The sequence below is a fragment of the Thermobia domestica genome, chromosome 14 (assembly GCF_964235325.1).
Source record: "Thermobia domestica chromosome 14, izTheDome1.hap1.1, whole genome shotgun sequence".
In the NCBI taxonomy this organism is placed as follows: Eukaryota; Metazoa; Arthropoda; class Insecta; order Zygentoma; family Lepismatidae; genus Thermobia; species Thermobia domestica.
The window spans coordinates 166,214,865-166,235,051 of record NC_137467.1 but is presented as its reverse complement, the minus strand read 5'-3'; positions in this window follow the sequence as shown (position 1 = coordinate 166,235,051).

Genomic DNA, 20,187 nt, shown 5'->3' with positions numbered 1-20,187 from the left:
CAAGGGGAGTACTTCGAAGAATTTTAAAAGTTTGTAACGATATCCTGAATAGATATACAGTAAAACCTGTATTTAATGGAATCGAACGGGACTCTAAAATACTTCCGTTAAAGATAGGTTTCCGGTTAACGACAGTAGATTTATGAAAAAAAGGAACGTGAATAAAATGGACATACTGAGATACGAGGGCAAGTCAAGAAAGACTTGGACTGATTTTTTTCCCGGCAGTTCTGTTAACGCTGGAGCTTCATAGTTTGGCATACAAGTAGGGTGGGTCTTGCTGTGCATATATATAAAATGTCGTTAAGGAATCATTGCATGTTTGGTAACCACGACTTTTTATTGCAGGTGATGTTCTGCGCCGCCTCTAGAAGTCGCCTGTAGAAGAAATGGAGTCATTACGAGATGAACAATTTGCAGCTATACGGTTCTGCTATCGCCTGGAGAAAAGTGCAACAGAAACTCTAGGAATGTTGAGAGCAGCCTACAAAGATGACGCTCTGCCACGAAGTACCGTGTTCTGGTGGTTCAAAGAGTTTAAAGAGGGCCGAATGACAATCACGAAAGCTGGTGGACCAGGTGTATCAGCGTCAGCTGTTACTGAGGTGACATTAACACGGCAGCAGTCATTGTTAGAGAAGATCGCCGCATCAGTATCGATGATCTGGCAGCCGCACTACGCATATCTCATGGCAGTGCCTTCAAAATTTTGCATGACCACCTCCACATGAGCCGAGTGTGTGCGCGATGGATTCCGCGACTCCTGACACCAGAGCAGAAGGCCGTTCGAGTGGAGACTTGCAGGGAGCTGTTGCAAAGGTTTGAGGATGGCGGAAACGCCTACCGCACCGTGCGACTTTTTTCTATTCCCTGCCCTAAAATCCAGACTGCGTGGACGCCGCTTCTCCGATAATTCCGAGGTTCTGAAGGCATCGGAGGCGGTTTTGAAGGACCTCTCAAAGAATGGCCTGCGACACGTGTTTGAGGACTGGAAGACTCGAATGAAAAAGTGCATTCAAATGGGCGGGGACTACTTTGAAAAGGATCATGTGCCTTTTGCTGAGTAATAATAAATTGCCTAGAAAAAAAATCAGTCCAAGTCTTTCTTGACTAGCCCTCGTAAAATAAGATGCATTACGTACCTAAGCCAATTTACCGTATTTATTTCTACTGTGAATTAATACAGGCAAAATTTACAATGAACAGAAAAAATACTGTATAAACGTTAACTTAATTTTTCCAATGGTCAAGTAGGTTTTCTGTACACACTGCTGCTTGTCTGTTTAACTTTCCATAGAGACTTTAGCCTGAAAACCACACTAAGCATATCAGTGCCATTCCTACGTAAGGCAAATGTTGCAGTTCCTTCAAAGTTTCGACAGAATCTTGATAAGTATTTAGTCTACACTCTTCTTCCAACTCAATGCCTTGTTTCTTTTCTTCCTCCGCGTCCTCTTCTCCTTTCAAACGTTCCATATAATTCTCAATTAAAACATGTATTGTATATCCATCGTGTCTGCTTCCGTTTGCACATCACTGTCTGTTTTGCTAAAGAAATATATAGCTCACCTCTCATATCTAAAAACTTTCTAAATACTTCACTCCGAAATTTGAAATTTTTCGTTAAGAGGCTTATTTTGGTGTCCGTTGTTCGCGCAATACAGTTTCCGTTTAATGAAGGGAATTTTAACACAATTTTCGCTCGGAAATTCCGTTTAACACAAGTTTCCGTTTAATGAAGGGAATTTTAACACGATTTTCGCTCGGAAATTCCGTTTAACACAAGTTTCCGTCTAATAAAGGATCCGTTGAAGACAGATTTTACTGTACGACTATATACGAACTTAGTTGCATTATTTTTCAGACAAACGCTGTACATTTGATTTAAGAGTCTTCGCTAATCTTACCGTAGAGTACCGTGTTTTCGCGGTCGAGCAGTTCTTTAGATACCATGGACCTTATGCAGAGTCGTTCTGACACGTGATTAATGCCATACTAAAGAGTTCGATTAACATACGTTTCCTGCAGTAGTCAGGCTTTTAGTATGACGCTAATCATACGTCAAAACGACTCTGAATAAAGACCCATGATTTTGTGGTCACGGTTCCGTCGAAAGTTTAATGTCGAATGTCGAGGTACAGTTCCAGATCAAAACACTATACTCCGATGGGTTGCAGCGTTCAGAAGTACTGGATCTGTGATCAAAAAGAAAATTTAAGTTCATCATGTAAGATGCGAGCAACGTGACATATCCAGTGACACAGCCTGTCGCCTAGCGGATTGTTTCGGACTAGCAAGAGTTGCCCTTTTCACTCTGCCTACGTTTTCTGGAGTTCGAGCTGAACGGGGAAGACTATGTGGTTTCATTTTCATCACAGATCCAGTACTTCTGAACGCTGCAACCCACCGGAGTATAGTGTTTCGATCTGGGATGTACCTCGACGACCCATCCAGACAGCTAGTTAACGAAACATTTTTTTTAAAGGCATTATAATAGATTAGCACTTCAGACGGAATAGTCATGTCGAAGCAACTATGCATAAACAACTCGAGGCGAGATGCTCTAAGAGTGCTGAAAGACACATTAGGCCTTATGTAGAGTCGTCTTGAAGTGTGATCAGCGTCATACTAAAGGCCTGACTACTGCAGGAAACATATGTTAGTCGCACTCTTTAGTATGACACTAATCACGCGTCAGAACTAAGGCTCATTAACTTTGAAATCTAATTATGGGTCCATATACCTTATCATAAAGTATGGCATTCTATTTTAGGGTAATGCAGCTGAAAGCAAATGTATATTTATTTAATAAAAACAGGCCATCCGTGCCATTACAAACTTACATTATACAACAAGATGCAAATCGTACTTTAAAAAATTAATGATATTAACAGTTCTATCTTTTACATCCATGAAACATCCTTTTTCAGTCTAACGCAAAATTAAGATGAGGTGAAAGATCATTACAATACTAGAGATCAAACCAAATGTCTTATTTTACTAAATTATCACTGGTACAACAGGGCCTCACTAGCCAGACATATGATAAATAAAAAGTGCAATGCTTTGCCCAATCACATACAGAATACTGTAAAACCAGAGAAAAACTTAAATTTAAACGAATTTTAAAAACGTACCTAATAGAGAAAGAATGTTATACTGTAAAAGAATACCAAGAAATATCTGTGTAACAATGTAAAATATTTTCACTATATTTATAATCACTTCTATAAATCATATTGTTTTTATTATATCTTACACAGACACTATATACATGTGAACTGAATCCTGCAAATACTTGGTTAGATGGAGTAAATAAATGAAATGATAGGTTTCATTACGTTAGCGAATGTCAAGTGAAAGTGGACTTTAAGAATGTCAATTTATAATTAGTCGGCATTTTGTCACCTAGAAACTCCATTTTCTTTCTAAGAACAGCTATCATCATTTTCCATCTCATTTCTATCTTTTATACACTCACTCTGTTGAATGTTATCGATCTCTTGAGAGAGATGGTGGTGGTGGAGGAGGGAGACTTGGGTGATCTTTGACCTTAGTAAGAAGTACTCCACGCTCCCAATTTCTCCGTTTGAAAAAAAAAAAAAAAGGAAAGAAAAGCAAATATACTCTTGTTGAGTAAAAACCAATAAATGCTGTGGAGCGGGAGACCAGAGGCGTCTTTCTTTTCACATGTTGATCGTGCGTGTTCTCTATGTACCAAAGCTTTCAAGAAAATTAAGTTCAGCAGACGCTCACGCAAGGCATATGGTGACATCATGAAAAGTGTCTGTCCAATCCAAAATGGATAGAAGGGGAACGGGAGGTACTTCGGTATATTTAACGCTTTATACAATTACTTCGTATAGAGTGGGCGGGAGAGTAGTGCCATTTGATGTAACTTTTGTAAATAATAATGGAATGTAAAGAAACAAATTTATTTTTTCTAAAAAAAAAAAAAAAAAAAAAAAACTCCACTGTTTTGCTTACCTTTCCAGTGGCAGAAAATTGCTGGATATGCATCAGCACTTCGGTGAATGGTGAGCGAGCTGAGTTGCCCTCACGGTGCGAAATATGGTGTTGAGACTTGAGAGTGATACGAAATGAAATTTTTGAGTTTTACGTTCCATGGTTATGCTGGCTAGGCTAAAGGAGACGATGAGGATGAGGAATGAATGAAATGGTGGAATGAAGAAAGTGGGAGGAAACGGGAGAATCCCGAGGAAACTCACGCACACGGTGTTCGTCCACCACGAAGTTCAGTTGGTGGGGGCAGGGTTTGAACCCGGGACCCCATGCACCGGCGGTGAACGCTCTAACACTGAGCCACCGTGGCCCCGAGACAGTTGCAGAGATAATGGCGAAGCGTGCATGGACCTCATGCTGCAATGCACTTAGGAACTGTCCCATTGACATTCCAAACTGATGACAACAGGGTCTTGATGATTCTTATATTTGGATTTTTAAATGCAATGCTTGAGGATAATGTCAGAACTGACGCTGCAACTCTGTAATTGCTAATGACAGAAAATTGTTTATCATATAAGATTAATGCTATGACATTCTTCTTTCGCAAGGCATGTGAACACTTGGTAAAGAGAGCATCTGTACCTTGCTAAACATCGGTCGTCGGAGACACACACGTTCCCATTGTCATAGATTCTTATGTTGATAAATCAGGTTACGTTACCTGTGATGACGTGATCCAATCAACTCTGTGCAGCATTTGCCTCTGAGGTTTTTGCTCTTCACACAAAGAATGAAGGAAAAATCTTCCTTTCTAAGGCCTTGTTTTAGGTCCTGCCAGATCGTTTCGCGGTTGATGTGCAGTACATTCTCCATCACGCGGACAGTCTGACTGCATCAGGTCACGAACACGCTTCACATTATCCTCTCATTGACTGGTTGACAGATGCCCACTTCTGGAGTCATCCAATACGTCGTCACGCACATCACGAAATCGGGCGTACCTTTGAAACACACGACCACAAGATAGGACATTTTCGTGGTAGACAGATCGAATCAACTCGTAGGTCTCTCTTGCTAATTTCCCTAACTTACAACAAAATGTAATGTTTGCCCGTGTTCCATGTGAAAATCCATGACAACGGGAACCAGGGTGTCTTTGTTGACCGATGTTTAGAAGGGCACAGATGCTGTCTTTACCAAATGTTCACGTACCCTACAAAAGGAAATATCATACCATTAATCTCACATGAGAAACAATTTTCTGTTATTAGGAGTTACAGAGTATCAACATTAATCATGAAGCTTTATTGTTGAACTTTAAATATCATAGCATTAATCTCACATGATAAACAATCTTCTGTCATTAGGAGTTACAGAGTACCAGCGTCAGTCATCGAGCTTTATTGTCAAACTTTGAATTATGATTCCGCGGTTATGCTATTAGTAGTTATGAGCAGGGGTAAAAGTGGAACTGAAAAGGTAGAGGGACGCATGTCGTCATTCCGTCCCCCGTGCCTATCTTCGCCCATTGTATTTTTTTTTTTTTTTTTAGAAAATGGGGGTATGCCACAGATGTTTTCTCAAAGTGGGGTGACGCCTTTCACCCGCGTTCCCCCTCACTTTTATCCCTGGTTATGAGTCATATTTTTGAAATTCTCTATGTCACCTCTTACATTAGGTCTCATTGTATGGTATGTTCTCGCTCTATCACTAACACAACTATACAAATTAGTCGACTCCAGTGTTTCCCCTCAAGCCTCCTTATTGAAGATTAAGGCACCTCAAAAGTAAACATCCTCCAAATGAAATATTAGTGAGTGCTCTTTTCTTTTGTGCAGGAGGGAGTGAAGGGTGATGCGTTCCATAAGTTGATATTTAAATGTGCCATCTATTGCTAAACAAAATAGTATAGTACTTTCTAGGGGTAAAAGTGAGGGAGAATGCGAGGGGAAGCCGTCCTCTTACCTTCAAAAAATATGTACGGCGTTCCCCCAGTTCCTAAATATTACAATGGGCAAAGATAGGCACGGGGACGGCTTGACATCTTGCCACTACTTACTGTCCCCCTACTCTTTCAGATCCACTTTTATCTCTGGTACTTTCCAAATTTAAGGATGATAGTAATACTACGTTTAAAACTGAAGAGTTAATATCAAATCCGAAAAACTCCCTCAATCTTGCTTTTACAAGACACTGAAAATCTGGCGTTTAACTTTATTTCTGATTATTATTATTATTATTATTATTATTATTATTATTATTATTATTATTATTATTATTATTATTATTATTTTACCCAACTAACTTGAGATTTCACAAATATCAACAACCATTAAATATGGTTACGGACTGGCAGTGTTACTATGCTGCATGTGGGTTGGTGTTAAAATATTGCATTGTACTAAATGTAAACGGTAACAACTGTCTGTAGTTTGTATACAGTGGTCATTTTGTTTAATCTATAAATTACATTATGCTTGACATGGAATATACTTGTCGATTTTGTATAAGAAACTACAGCCTTATTTACATCTACAATAAATAGCAAAGTCTGTTCACTTCATTAGACCCTATAATTACTATCCATTTTGAATTAAAGGCTGGCGAGTAGAGAACGTAGCGAAGCGGCGATTGTTAACTATTTGGAATTAGTGTTGTTCACAGACAGCAGTGATGCCAATTTAGCCTATTTTTGGCTAAATCTAGCCAATTTGGAGAGGCGTTTAGCCATACAAATCTACAAAATGCTTATAGCCTTAAATATAGCTTATTTTATGAAACTCTTTTGCCACTTTTGGCTTTTTTTTATTATTAGCCGTTAAACTGATTCTAAAAATACTTTTTCTTTGAAAGTAGTGCAATTTTTAAAAATGAGCCCATTTGTCCAGTGGCGGCGTTTGGATGTTAAAAGTGGGGGGGGGGGGGGCAAGACATGATCTGAATATTTGTATATCAATCTTAGTTTTCCTGGTTGTTTTTAACATTTTGTTTCACGAAAGGTTGTATAACTAATAGGATACTATATTTTTAAGTTAAAATACTGTATATCGTATTTCATATTTTATTAAGTAAATTGACAAAACCAACGCAAGTAGGTACTAGACATTTGTACTCTGAAATAACGAAAATGTAAGAAGAGATTTGATTCCTTGCTCATAAACATCTTAAAATTCTGTCTGGAAAATTGTGTAATCAGATTATTTAATAACAATTTTGAAAACCAAATAAATAGAAATAATAATATTAATCATAGTAATGAATAAGGAGTCTTCTTTTGTAGATGCTATACTGAAACAAGGGATAATTGAACAACTTAATTTTTAGTTCCACACATGCTATAAAATGCATGTTATTACTCTTAGAAAATGAAAGACAGTAAATACTACAAGCATATGCTACGACATTTAAAGCAATATTTGCTTTTGCAGCTTCCCGAAACATGTTCGTTGCCATTAGGTGCAGTTTTCACTTTCTTGAACAGGGACGTGTAATGCATATTACCGCTGTTACCGGCGGTAACGGTAAAAATATGAAAGTTTTCGTTGTTTTCATGTCTCTAAATTTCATCAACATTGGAAGATGTTTACATATTTTCCTTTTCTTTCTTTCTTTTTTTTTTAAAAAAGTTCAGACGGCCTATGCCGCATTTACAATGTGAATGAACACATCATGCCAGCGCCAAATAAGAACATACTGTTTTTGATACCGCAGATTTCAGAGGTAACGCGAACCCCGATAGCGGTCATTCACTCCAGAAGTACCTTTCAGCGTGCCAGCCAGAAGAATCCTGCGCGCTCGTATTTGGACGTTCGGAATGGCCCTTATGTTACCGTTCGGCTGAGTGGAACAGGAAAAAATAGGAACGTTCCCTGTCGAAACAAGGAGAATCTAGAATATCATCAGCATGTTTATTCCACTCGCTCTTCCCTTGCTATAGAGGATCGAGCTGGCAGTGTGATTCAACTATACTGTTTCGTTTGCTTCCTAATCCAAATATGGAAACTTAGCTGTAATTTCCGTATTCGTAAAGTTCTTTCATTGTCTTAACAGTATACAATTTCATAGTAATGATAATTAGAGAGAAGTAAAGATGTTTCCCGGCGCTCCTTCTAATTCGAATATTTATTATTATTTAGGATTTATGCTATTTAAGTTGGAAATATTTTGTTTTTAATTTACTATAGAATACTTTCGATTCAGCAAATTTCCAGCTTTAGCCTCTAGCCTAATAGTTGAATTTGCACTTTGATGCAGTTTGATGTGTTGAAAGAGAACGGTGCAATTGTCTTCATCATACCGTAGTTTGACTGTTCCAAATTGTGTTTGACAGTCTGACTCGTTTTCAATACGGAAAACTTGTTGCTCAAACATATGATGGAGCTTCGGTTATGGTTGGTGAGATAGGAAGCAGCAGCCTCTTGTTAAACAAAGATATACTTGTACAAAAGTATATTTTTTCATTGTCATGCCCATTAGTGTTAGAAAAGTCCGTTGACTAGACAAAAGAATGTAAGTTTTTTTCTAAAACTGTGTCGTGACTTACTTCTTTATTCTCGAAGTCTTCAAAAAGAACAAATGCTTTGGACTGTGTAGTCACAGGCCCGTATCAAGGGGGGTTTAGGGGAGCTGGTTCTCGTAGATTTTTTTCTACCCCCTCTAAAATTTTCACGGGAGGCTTGGAAATGAACTATAATATGGTGATGAACTATAGCAAGGTTGGATAGACCCCCCTAACTTCAGCCGGCCCCCCTACATTTTTGGGCTGGCTACCGGCCTGTGTAGTCAACAAAAATATCCCAACAGCCTCAAACACAAGGTGGAACTATAGAAGTAGGATAAATGATGTGCTGTATAGCTTTAAAGATGAACTGTTAAAACTCTTTGAATCCATGACAAAAATATCGACGAATGAGATTCTCAAACCAGAGTTAGTGCAGCAAAATTTTACCAAACCCTTCAAAGTTTTGACTTCAATTTTTTTACTTGAACTTTTTTATGTTATAGGATAAAGATAAGAAATCTGGTTCAATATCTTAGAGAAGGAAATTCATGATGTAAGTTTTTGCAGAAAAAAAGCTGACTTTGAAGAATATCTAAGATCATTGAGAAACGGTTTCGATTATATTTAGTAAATAATTGAAGAACCTGAAGAGCCACACTTTTCAAAAAGATCAAGGTAAATGAAGTGGGATTTGACTCTACCGTTCTAAAAAATCGTTGCCAATGCCTGTAGTCTGAAATGATTGATACGCTAAAAGAAAAAAAGTACTAGATTTTCTGATATTGACAAACTAGAGATACTTATAATAACAACAACCGGTAACAATCCTGAAAGTATCACGCCACGCCACTGTTCTTGAAACACATCAAAAGACAACAATACTTAGAATCACTCCACATTCCAGTTATACAAAATAATCCTAAAACCTAGAATTATGTTGAATTCACTAAATTTAATTGTATATACAGTTACACCCCTAAACACACACCATTTCATTCATATATTACATTACAAAACAATGGAAAAGGTAGAAGTAGTTTCTTATTACGCTCTTTTTAATCAATATTCCTCACTTTAGAAAGAAGAGAAGACATTTTAGGAATTGTCAATTTTTGTGCAATTAAAGAATAACTTGTGAAATACTTCTTTTCTTGCTAAATGCTCTCTCAATTAATTTCAAAGCGGCTGACTAACATATCGAGCCCTTGTAAGAAGGCGGTATAGAAGCAAAACCTGCTAAATCCATTTTTGAATTTTGTCTGGGAACGAAGAAAAAGTGATGCTATCATGTTTTCAGAATTGCTGAACAACTTTTTTTGTTTAATGGTTAATTTCACTCATTTGTATTAAGTAGGGACCTCTAAACAAGAAAATTGTTAAACAATTCTGAAACATGACATCACTTCTTCGTTTCCTGACAAAACTGAAAATGGATTTAGCAGGTTTGGCTTCTATACCTCTGGATTGAAAGTATGCTCGAATTGTTGTGCTCCAATAGATTAATTTTTGGGTTGTTTTCCGTAGCTTTCTTAACTTCATGGGAACACAACCAATACGTACTCACGCAACGGCAAATGTCACATAGCACCATTTTTCTTATGAAATAGTAATACTTTATGTTTCCAAATGAAACTACGGTATATACATTAATGGCTTGCTTCAAAAAAGTGGGGGGGGGCAGCTGCCCCCCTTTGCCCCCCTAATCGCCGCCCATGCATTTGTCATTATATATTTTCGTATTAATTGATTTCTCTAAGCAGAGGGTGTTTTATTACACAACAAACACTTGTTTTTCGTTCTTCTCCTCTCTCCCCAGCTCCACCCACAGATTTAGTTACATAATAATACTTATCGACTCAGAAAGAATTTTAATGTCGCTCCCGTAACGGCCCCGTTTGCTACTTTTTAATTATTTTAATTTTCGCATTTCATTGCAAGAATCAAAATTTTCTAATACAAATTTAATCTTTCCTGCCACCATAAACTCTAACAGTCCTTCATGATACAGTTCCTTCTTATCCAACGTCCCAACCAGATTATCTTTCTTTTCTTAATAATACGTATCTAAAATTATCCTGCTGCGGTGGCTCAGTGGTAGAGTGTTCACCTCTGGTGCATGGGGTTCCGGATTCGATCCCAGCTCCCGCCAAATGAACTTTGTGATAGACAAACACCGTGTGCGTGGGTTTCCTCGGGGTTCTCCCGTTTCCTCCCACTTTCGTCATTCCACCATTTCACATAATCACCGTGTCCGTTAGCCTAGCCGGCATAAACGTGGGACGTGAAACTCAAATATTTCATTTCCCTTCTAAAATTATTGTAATGTGCCATTACAGTCTAATGAAATTATGTTTTTAATAGGAGGGTGCCCGAAATTTTTTGCACCGACTGTACCTGAAGTTTAACAAAAAATTTCTGGCTGTTCATATAATTCGTAATTTTATTTGTTATTCTAGTTCAAATTAACATGGAAAAACTGTAAAAATTCATTGGGAATGATAGTTTTGGGAATCAATATCTTTATTTATATTTTAAATTAGTTATAAGTCTTGCATATGTATATGTAAATGGATTATTACAATTCTTACGGTGTCAGTGCTATCCGAAAATATAGATCCACTATTGGACGGAACTTTCCAGATCAAATAACCAATCTAAAATTCGACAGAATTTTCAGGACCACCCTTCACCTCTCTTTTAGATACCTAGGTCCTTCTAAAATCTAGTTTGATCCAGATTTTACCAAATTTTATTCGTTTCAAAGCCCCACCGCCAAAATGCTTAGTTTTGATTGGCTGATAAACCCACGCTATGATATTAGGGCGCAATTATTCCATTCCAAGCCGGAAAATCTTGCTGACAACAGCTAGATTTGGATCTTCCCAGCAAAAACGTTGAAACGGAGTGAGAAAACCTGCAGTAAAAGGTAAAACTGATATAATAGTCGAATAACTACCAAGCAGGAAGCTACGGAGCCATAATTTGTTAGTTTTTCATAGTAAAAACCGGACTGAAGAAATAAAAAAATAGATGACGCCATGTTGTGCAGATATTGTTAGTTATGGACAGGCTTTGTAAAGTGCATCAGTTTGCGAGTTTTCTTAGGAATCTATAAACAGTTTCGGAGGAGTGGTGTTTTCTCCCTTAAAATATTCTTATCCTTAAAATTATTCCTTTTCTAGTTACGTAAGGCCTGCCTCACTACCGTTTGTGTTCGTGTATGTAGTGGATGTGATTTCTTTTGTATTTATTTATTAGTAACATGGCGGTATTTAATTTTGTGGTAGTCAGTCCAGTAATCACAATGCACGTGTAAATTTCAGTAGGGGCTCCTATCTGACTCCCAAATTGGGAGTACGGCTTCCAGCGGGATGAGTTGAACATTCAGTTTGTTCCGGGTTCCTGCCCCTTCAGGGCAGGGGTCCTATTGCTAGCTAATACTCCGATATGTCCCCTCAGGGCATCGATTAAATAGGTCGAGTAAAGAATATGATTTAGTAAATATAAGGGCCAGTTGGCCCTGTTCATTTCTTTCCTTTCGTTACCTTTCATAGAGCCGATTTAACATGGTAAAATCTAAATGATTTCTGTGTATATTTATTAGTATAACATGTATTAATGTAGTGTGTAGTATGAATGTGGCATGATGTGTCTTGTAGTTCGAGTAGTATGTGTATATTTGTAATGTAGTATCAGTGATAGTGATAATTAAGTGATGAAAGAGTGTGTTGGACAGTGTAGTATTTACTATGCGATAAATTTTTATTACTCCGTCATTAAGTGAACGTAATATAGTATAATAATTCCGTGTACAAGGTCACATTCAGTTGTTCAAGGGTTCATTATATCGTCGCTAGCCCTAGTGTCAGAAGTCAGTACTAACCGCCATTCTTCCGTCGAGGTGCTTAGTGATTTAGTTTTCATGAAATTGACCTTTCTTTCCGAAATAAAACCTAGAAGGTATAATTCACAGCCCATATGAATGTACAGTTAGGTCAAGTGACCCAAAATTAATATATTCTGAAAGTTTCAACATTCTGCATAGTCTAGAAATCTAAATATTTAAATAAATAAACAATACGTAAATTTTTAACAGAAGTCGGGCGATATGATGCTAGTTCTTCGCTTTGAAAATATATTAAATGTCCATTTTTCTTCGTGGCTGTAGAATTTCATTGTTGATGCAGAATTTTATAAACATTAGACATTATCGCAGATAATTCGATTTTCAGTGAACGTATGTAGGATTTTTTTTTCTTTCGTTATTAATAAAGCTACCAAGTATTACATAGTATTGTGTGTGTGGTAAAAGAGTCTTGGGTTCGAGTGAGGTTGTCGTGCGGTGATCGGAATGGGAAAATGTTTGTAGTGATTATAGATTTTAAAGTATTATGATGAAATGTGTAAATAGGCTGGGCGTATATAGAGGAAACAGGGTGTTTGTAGAATATAGCGTCGTGGCAAATGAATATTAATGTGAATATGAATATTAATAAGTATATGAATATTGTAGTAAATGAATATAGAATATAGGACACCCATATAGTTAAATATATAGTAGCCCAGTGAATACTTCGCCGCGTGTTGATATATAGATATTAAATAGATACGTGTAACTACAAACATCTCAGGTTCTGACCCCTGCACCATAATATCACGCGGACCGGAGGGCGATATATAGTCGGACTACGGTAATACTTTGTAGTTTATGTGTCATAATAGTAATCAACCATAGTAATACAATCTGATAGAAGGGGTAGCATCATATAATCGCTGACTAGACATATTGAATAATAAATTATGAAAAGACAATAGTAGTTAGACAACAGGGCTGTAGTGAATCATATCTTCTGGTCGGTTTTAAAAATAGAATGTACCACTCCGTGAGATTTTTTTTTCTTCACGTTACCTACTCAGGCTAGCTTACAATGTTCATGGAGGCGACAGCTCTGACTGGGTACAGCATCAAAACAATTAGTTATTGAAATTTATTTTCGCGTACCCGGATGTCGACCCCTAGTCCCCTTAATTATTTTCATTTCTTTTCTTAGTTTAATTAGACGAGGGAAATTAACGACATCCCAGACTGTGGCGTGTCTGCGCGGGGTAGCTATCGGTGAAGTTTGGCATAGAAATCACCGATCCAAAATTCAGTTTATTTAATTTTTTTTTATTTCGGCAAATCATTAGTTAGGGATATCTTAGATAATACTTCTATTCTAGTTTCATTACTGTCCTCGAACCTTCTTAGTTTTTCTAAGGGGTCGAATATTTTTTTTTTACTTAGAGATTTCAAAATTGGGGACGCAGTTACCTGGTCCCTTTTCCCCCCTCCTTTTTTCCTGCTGGTCTGGGCCGGATACGGGGATCGGATTTCAATCTTACAAGCCAACTCTTGTGGGATTGGGATCTGATGGACACAGAACTTGCATCCTTGGCAGCAGGGCGCCCCTTGAGTCTACGTATTTGAGTAGACAACCCTTTTGGCATGTTAAGAATATTTTGGCTATGGATTTTGTTGAGAGCGAAATTCGACTTCTAACTTTGTAGCGTTAGTTATTTCTCACTTAAGTCTTTGGCGCCCCTATTCTTCGTCTTCCTTCTTCTCTATCTCTCTCTCTCTGTCTTCATTTCTTCAAGTTTTTTTTTTCACATTTTTCAACCTCCCCCCCCCAAGATTTTGAACTTGTTACTTACGATTTATTTAACGTACAACTCTGATCTGAAATTACCAGCTGAGACGTTGCAAGACACGATTCATGAATGGAGTAGATAATGATCGGGTCCTCCATCACATTTTGACCTATCGCTGAAATGAACAAAGACTTAGTATTTGACGACACTTCGATTACGTTCTTTCACCGTCGTTCGTCTTAAGTTTTTTTTTTAATCCGTTGGTCACTTTCCTTTCTGTTTTGGTTTTCAATTACTTTGTAGTTAACCTGGGCCCAGAAATTGTATTTTAGGTTATCTAGTTATATCTTTAGAAATGCTCTGTGTTACGTGCCTGCCTTCCAAAGTTTTTTTTCCTTCATGATTTAAATCCGAATTGATTATATAAAAGTTAAAAATTTATAGACGCGCGGTATCAGATAAAAGTTAATTTGTTTCCAAATGTAATGTTGGAAGTCATTTGTTTTCTTGGACAATGTTGCAACCTTGAAAAATTTTATTGTTGGGGTGATTAATTTAAATGTGTGCGCATTTATTATAAATATATATATATAGAGAGAGAAATAAATACTTCGAAATGTATGTGTAATTAGTATGTGAATATGATGTTAAAGTAAAAGTATGATATTAAATGTATTATGAATATATGTAAGAGCGCTCGTGTCAGTCCCCCTAAAAAACGTGTATTGGTTGCTATAGTTTACCAGAAGTCTTCCGACGAATTTAAGAATGTAGATTTTGTTAAGAATACCGCCGTGCACTTAAATAATTTTCCTTTTCTTCTGAATCAATGTAAGTGATAACCTCTGTACTTATATAATGGCATGCATTGAAAAAATATCGGCAGGTCTAAACGTAACCCCCATCATAACAAATATTATCCCTGAGCAATTAACCTAAAACCATTGTGGAAAGTGCACCTTGAATCCGTCTCACCTTCATGTGTATCCTGTGACTTGACCAGTTTTTTTTTTATCCTCAATTTGAACCATCATACTCCGTACACCTGTGGAAGATAATTTTTTTTTTTAATCCGAACCATGTATAAACATATACGAAAGTGATCCTAATGAAAGGTCTCGTGAAGTGTCCCAGTGTCGGATAAATAACTTGAAATTATTCGATTAATAAATTTGGAAATAGACCGTCTAAGAGGAGAAACTTCCTCTAGTGAAAGTTATTTTCTCGAAATCCCTAGATGGGTATAGACGTAGCAGTGTGCGATTGCAGATATAAACTGTTACCAGTTACAAACCAAATATAGACGACGAATGGTTTTGTAAACCAATAGATATATATATATATACATATAGAGATATATATAAATGACCACAAACTAAGTTAAATGGAGCGAAACGTTTTGGACACTACGACTAGTGCGTGAGTTGTGATTTGGACGCTCGAAATTATTAATATTTTAATATCTCGACGTGAGGTAGAGACTCATATAAGTTATAATACACCTAAAAGTTTTTTTTTCTTTCCTCTTTGTTCATATTTTTTTTTTAGTGAAATAAGTGTCTCCTTTGCGTATGTCGCAAATCATAATTTTGATTTAGCATGCCTAAGATACAATATATGTAATTATTTTTTTTTCTTTCTTTTTCATTTGTCAATATGATTGAATATATAAAAAATTACTAAAATATAACACTATGTACTCTATTAATATATAACCAAGAACTTGTGCTTTTAATATTTTCTTCATAATTATTTGTTTTGTCTTTTTTTTCACTATGAATGTAATAAACTATTTGTACCTTTGTAGTTAGTTGGTTTCCTTTAAACATAGATACACTGTCCTGAGTGAGTGAGCGTGTGAATGCATGATAGATTTAATATAAGTAATTTTAGTGATATCATTTGTCATATTAACATCTGTAATATATGTGTCATGTTTTAATATATATGTGTTAAGGTAAATAACCTAGGTCATGAAGGACCGTCACTAATGGTTTAAATCGGCTCGAGGAGTGAAGCAAAAATAGCAGGATAAGCCTAAATACGACATCTTTCTTCCAGGAAGTTGAGACTTTTATTGATGCGATACATAAATTTATATTGAGTTGATAAGTTTGATTTTTTTTCCTTGGCTAATTCATATGTGTGGTCGATCCTAGAGGACAGAGTTCAGATGCTGGATAGTTATCAGTCACCGGTCGGAATAACTTTACAAAGAATTAAATTTCACTTTTCTCATTTCCAGGTCTAGGTCTGGGCAACCCCATGATCGTGGTGCCTGGAGCTAGGTCTGGGTGGTATGAGGGAACATGTGTCTATTCCGAAGCATTCCAAAATTGATTAGTCGTTAATAACATTTAGAATGATTCGTCTTTCAACGACTCTCCCGACCTTTTACTATATTTCCGGAATTATCCAGTAATCTGTTTCTCATTAAAATACCCTATCTCTTTTCTTTCTTCTTTACCTACCTCCTTCTTTTACCCTTCTACTTTCTTCTCTTTCTTTCCTATTTCTAAATGAAAGAAAACGGAGTCATGATTGAGAGTAGTCGCTATTGGCACGGTCAATAAGTTGTTTCGATGAGTTTTCTTCGGGAGTCCGATATGGAATAATTAACAATAACAAAAGGTTTATTGGAAGTTACTCTATTGGAAAATAATCTGGATTTCAATCAGTAAGTGATCTTTCGTAATCGTCCTCGTTAAAGAAAATTAATTTTAGCGACTCCTCTCTCCAACTATTACATTAGCTCGTTTATCTTCGTTAATTTTTGTTTTCTTTCAATATTTGGCGACCGTGACAGGATAGAAAACGACCTATAATGACCTAACGTTTTTCTTTCAATATTGGCGACCGTTGACATCGGACAGTTACCATGGAAACAATTGTTTTCCCTGGTAACGAATCTGAAATTATTTATTAAACACTGTTTAGGATCGAGCACATATTGATTTGGCCACAAAAGGTGTATAATTAAAAAGTTACAGTGAGATTAAATAATTATAGTCATTGGCTGTTCTGCTATCTTTGTCTCTCTCTGTAGAAAGGGGGAAATGAAGGAATTTGTCAAATTCTAAAATTTGAAAATGCTGGAAGTTGACCCAAGGAGGGAATTAGATAGGAGTCCCTTAATTTATGAATAGTACTTGAATAATAAGTCTTGTTAGTTGATAAGTATATAATTGCATGTGTTTATATTGTGTCTTTGTATATGGGAACTATGGCAACTAATAGGGAAGTAGTATCACACGAGAACGCGGAAGTCTCATGTACGCAATGTACTTTAGAAAGTAGTGAGAAAAGAGCTCGCGTCTCTCGTAGGCTAGTGAGGTGTCACGAATGTGGGCTGAAATGGATACATTTCAGTTGTAGTAATTTAGAGGATACTGCGGAAAATGCAGAAAAGGTCCGGGCTGGTGAGATAGTCAAATACTGCAAAGAATGTGAGGGGAAGCTCCACCAGTCGCGTGAACCCATGAGTTTATCCTCTGAAAAAGAAAATGAGCATCCCGATTCGGACGGTGAACGAGGGTATAGTACTCCGAAGAACCGAGGCCAAATATCTCCAGTGGAGATATCTGACCTCGATGATGATGAAAGAGATGGGGATCCAATTGGTGATAAACCCAAAGAAAAGAAAAGGAAGACTGGGTCATCTAATAATGACGCTCTCCTCCTTTCATTGCAACAAATGCTACAAGAAATGAATGAAAATAACCGGGAAATGAGACGCGAAATAAATGAAAAAATAGATAATAATAGCCGAGAGATGAGACGCGAAATGAATAAGAATAGCCGGGAAATGAATGAAAAAATAGATGCCTCGAACCGAGAAACCGAATCTCGATTCGAAGTATTAACTCGCAAAATAGACAACATATGTTTGGACTTTGCTTCCTCAATAAACAAATTGAGAGAGCAAACGTCTACTGACATCGATTTGGTCAGATGCGAGGCTCAACAGTCCCTAAAGCAACTTCAGCAGGAGACTGAGGGTAAATTAGATAATGTAAATTCTGAAATCGAACAAATAGATACCAAATTGCACAAGATTAACAATAAATTAGAAACACAGCAGGCCGAAATTGATAGTTTAAAGTCAACCTTGTCAGACTTATCATTGAAAACCGAACTGGAAGTAACTGACCAGAAAGTTTTGAAAATTCAAAATGACATAGTAAATATTCAAAAAGAAATGACAAAATCTAGTCGCGAAAAATCAGAGGTAACCTATCCTTTCCCCGGTAGCGATTCCTCAGGAATATTACCTGCTATAACAACTACCCGTGGCGCAGGAAAAGAAAATTTAGTGTCAGTTGATGCACGGGATATTGCGACGCACTACCCCATGTATCGGTCAGAACCAAAGTCGTGGTTCAATTCTAATAGTGTGCCGAATCAGTCGAGTGTTGTGACGACTACGGTCACTAGCGTGAGTGCTCCCTCCTTACATGGAGGTATACAATCACATAGCGTGTTGCCGGGAAAAGGAGATGGGTGCCATTCTGAGTCGTTGTTCATGGGTGCGATTGGTCCGGGGATGGAGCCCAACATGTTCAATACGACCAACAAAATCCCTTTCCCTTACATGGGTAGTTATAACACCGCTACTACGTCGTCGGTGGTAAATCCGGTGACGACTCCGATTGTGCAGGATAATATGTTAATTCCCAATAACTATTTCCCTGCTTATGTTAGTATGGGTTCCAAGGTTTCGCTGAGGGACATCGAACGTTTTCCCACTTTTGACGGGAATATTACCAATGGACAGCCTCGTGTTTTTCTGCGTAGATTGCAGCAGTGTTTAGAAATGTATCGGCTGACCGATAGAGAACGTTTACAAATAGTGGAAAAATTTTTAATTGCAGCATCAGGCGCGTGGTTTGCTTCTATTAAATATAGAATCCATACGTTTGACGATTTCCTGATCCTTTTCAAGGAAGAATACTGCAATGAACATATAGAGAGGCTTCAGAAACGCAACCTCCAATCTTTAAGATATGATCGAGCCAAGTATGGGTCCCTTCTGGACTATGCTTGGAAGATCATAGAATTGTATTACCAGATTGCAGAGAATCCATCGCAAGCCGAACTAGTAGACATCATAGTGAACGCTCTTCCACCAGATGAGTCGCGGGCTATTGCTTCCCACTTGTGCCAAACGGTGCGAGAAGTTACGTCACGCCTAGCTGCCCTGTGTGGGAAAGAAACTGGAGGCCCAACAAAGAGGTATTTCGCCCGACAAGCAAAAGTTGTGAAACCCGTGAAAAGCAAGGCAACGGCAAGTTGCCAAACGGACTTTCTGAGTTACACCCAAGCTGGATCTCGCTATCCGAGTGGGAGTGGCTCAGAAAGCAATCAATATAACGGTCGACGTCTGTTCCGTAACCGACCGATGTTTAACAATCGCCGGGGTTATCGCCCCTATGACCGCACAATGGGGGAATCGAACCCGAATAGGGACGATAATAGGAGGAACTTTAACGGGGCGTACCGGAGAAGAGAAAACGGTGCTGGTCAAAACGGCAATATTAACAATAACTGTGCAAGTAGATCTCAGAATTCTGCCCCTTCGCGAATACCAACTAATGGCGGAAATGGAATTCTAGCCACTCGAGGGATTGATAGTCGCGAGGCCGCTGTCAAATCGACAAACTAATTCCGCAACTACCTGGTGAAATGGGGGAGGATAGTTGCGGGAAAATATACCCCATTATTTTGAAAAATCAGACTGACCACGAATGTAAATCTAATTTGTGGACACAAAATTTATCATTTCGGGACTCGTTACAATTTGTTATAAAATTTGTTATAGATGAGGAACCCTTTGCTTCAAATGAAGAACGCTATTTTTCTACCTCTCCCAGCCTACGAGGAAGTATCGGCGGCGTTGAACTTGTCGCTACAATAGATAGTGGCTCGGAGCTCTGCCTAATGGACTGGGAGGTGTGGAAAAAATTAAAGCAACGGTTTCCATCCGCTAAATTGAGACCATACACGGGCCTTACACTTGGCGCTTTCGCTGGAAAAGAAAGTTTTTCGGTTCAGGGCGTTCAAAATTTTAACCTAAACATACAAAATCA